Source organism: Gracilinanus agilis, chromosome 2, assembly GCF_016433145.1.
Source record: "Gracilinanus agilis isolate LMUSP501 chromosome 2, AgileGrace, whole genome shotgun sequence".
In the NCBI taxonomy this organism is placed as follows: Eukaryota; Metazoa; Chordata; class Mammalia; order Didelphimorphia; family Didelphidae; genus Gracilinanus; species Gracilinanus agilis.
In genome coordinates, this window is record NC_058131.1 from 595,094,146 (window position 1) to 595,097,494 (window position 3,349).

Sequence of the window (3,349 nt, forward strand, 5' to 3'; positions counted from 1 at the left end):
AGTAGTCAGATTGTGTTGTATACCAGAATCAGGTCTGAGGTCTACCATTCCAGTCTATCAGCCTGACACGGAGAACAGCCCTTTATCAATTTATCATCTATAACTGTGAAATAAGTCATTTATTTCAGGTCAAATTTAAATTCAGGTTCTTCTTATTCTATATCCAGCATTCTATCCACTGGACCACTTAGCTGCCCTACCTGGCAAATAGTAGGCAATTAATAAATGTTTAGGTACTGACTAACTCTCAAAGGCTAATCTCCAACATGACAATAATTCAGTTTTTTATCATCCTTTTAAATGATGAATGTTGATTGGTCCATAGGAACTTCCAACTTATCCTTTGGAATGATACTATTATATTTTATTGACACACTTGAATAGAAACAAAGCTAACATAAGTCATGAAAATGTATCTGCTAAGTACATCAAGTCCATCATATCTGGTACCATCACCTTCACATTCAAGTTTATCCAAGCCTAGAAGTAGAATGAAAAAGTAACAGGAAGTTCCCTTTATCCACAAACCATTCAAATTGCTCTGATTAATAACATGCAGTCGTTTGAAGAAAAGCAAATTCAAAAGTGGGGTAGTAATTCAATCAATAAACTTTCCTTAAGTATATTCTATTTGCAGGCACTCTGCCAGTCACTAGGAATACAAAGACAAATTAAGTAGTCCCTGACCTCAAGAAGATTACAATCTATTGGGGGAAGGAACATGTAAAAAAATATATGTGCATATATATATATATATATGTGTGTGTGTGTGTGTGTGTGTCTGTGTGTATAAAATGTAACATACACAAAATACACAAAAGAAAGTGAATTTCTGGAGAAAAATATTAGCAGCTAAAAGAGATCATAAACACTTCATATAGCAGGTAGAGTTTAAGCTGAGTTTTGCAGGAAATTAGAGATTCTATCAATCATACTGTCATACAGAAGAAGAATTAATGATCAATAAGTTGATGGAAGAGATACCATTGGAATGAAATCAGTAAAAACCAAATGAGTAATCAGGAAGTCTTACAAAGAGTAGAGTTAGGAACACCAAAGAGCAGGGAAGAGGCCAGAATTTGGCAACATATGAATTCAACGGAGATTTTTCACATCTTTCTATTGCATCTTAAAAACAAAACAAAATAAAAGCATTGGAATCCAAGGATGTAAAAAAAAGAAAGAAAAAGAAAGAAAGCAACAGATCTTTATTTGAAGCAAAGCAAAACAAAACAAATAAGAAGCCAAAAAATTAGCAGATTTTTACACCTTTCCCCTGAATCTTAATAATAAAAATAGTATTTGTCACTCATTTTAAGTTTAAAACATTTAATTTGTCAAAAATATTGTCTACTAAGTGCAATGGATAGATATGAGAATAATAGACAATGCAGTTAAGGCAAGTGAAAAGGACACAATTTATTCATAGAAATTGGTAAAACAACTTTAAAACACTTTGAAGTACTAATGTCAATATGTTATTATGTAAGTATCATTATGCTGCTTTGCAAGTGTTTTTAATATGTGCATCAATCCGTATGGATGTCATTTTGTGTCTCTTGAATGAGGGCTACAAAAAGATAATGAATTCTACCTGAGGAGAGAAATAAGAAATTGAGCAGTGTTTTCAATGATCCCATCCTGCTCACAACTGCAAAACTGCAAAACCTGTTGTTCTCACTCAGCTCCTTAGTTCAAAGAATCCTCACTGTCTGACACAAGGAGACTATGCAATTGGTTTTGATGCACACAATGTCTTTAAATATATGCTAGCTAAAGAAAGTTAGTGACCTCTAGCTGAGAATGAGGAGTCATTCATTGTTCTGTGTGGCTCCGTTGGAATCAGGACCATGCTGAAGTGAAAGAAGTGGCAGTTTGGTAGCAGAAGTGACCCATACAGGTCCTATTAGAACAGAAAACACACACACACATAATAAGAGCAAATCAGGTGGAAAAAGAAATTCTAGATAAAGGATTACACAAATTAGAGACTTGTATAAAGCTCAGCCTAGAGAAAAAAAAATATATATATATATGTATAAAATACATATGCCTATGGAAGAAGCAATGATTCCTGGGTGGATCTACTTCCATGATACCCATTTCTTTTGTAACCTTTTAATATTCTGAAGAGCACTTTGTATAGATTGTCATTTGATCCTTGCAATAACCTGGGGAAAAAGGAGTAAAAAAGACTCAGTTAAGGTTAAATGTCTTGCTCTGGACCACATATTTAGTTCCAAACTCCAATCCTTCTGACACCAAATCTATGCCTCTATTGAATACACCATGTTGTTCCTAAGTTCCCAAACCAATTAATTAATGTTTGTCTAAGTTCAAGTTGTATGTAGTAATACAAAGTGAAAAAGTAACAGTTCAGACTAAATATATGAATTTTAATTTATTAGGGATAATGTCTAGAATTGCTATTTCATTAGCATAAGGAATTCCTGGATAAAGAAATACCAAATGAGTTCTCTGCAGCCTTTACTTGATAAGAATTTTCGAGGGTCTTAAAAGGCTAAGACTTGACTGAGCTAACATAGTCATGTGTTAAGAGGAAAGAGTAGAAGCCAGATCTTGCTGGCTCTGAGACCAGCTTTCTCTTCATTACACCATTCTCTCTCTTTTTATTAGTCACCCATAGCAAAGTATTGATTGTCAGGCCAACAATACCTTGAGATTCTCGTGGCACTTCTTAGATTCTCTTAACTGGGAACTGATGTAGTACTACTAGGTGAATATAGTGAAAAGCTCAGAAAACTAGTTAGCCAGTTGATGTTAAATTCCACTACAACCATGAACTGGGAGTGAGGGATATGAAGCAGTCATGGAAATTGTTACAAATGAAGTGGTAACATGGCTATTTGAAAGGTTTAATTGTATTCCAAATTATAGTCACTTACATTTTGAATTAATATTTTAGTACAAAAGGGTTTGGCCAGTGGAGCCCCATTTTCTGAGTACATACAATATGCATAGCCTTTGTCAGCCCATGTGGATGCTGTTTCTAGAAATGGGGGGGCAGCTAGGTGGCTCAGTGGATTGAGAAGAGAGTCAGGCCTAGAGAAAGAAGGTCCTGGTTTCAAATCTGACCTCAGGTATTTCATTGCTGTGTGACCCTGAGCAAGTAATTTAACCCCCTTTACCTAGCCCTTACCACTCTTCTATCTTGGAACAAATATACACTATTGATTCTAAGATGGAAGGTAAAACTATAAAAAAAATAGAGAGATGCAAATCAAAACAACTCTGAGGTACCACCTCGCACCTAGCAGATTGGCTAAAATGACAGCAGGGGAGAATAATGAATGTTGGAGGGGATGTGGCAAAATTGGGACATTAATGC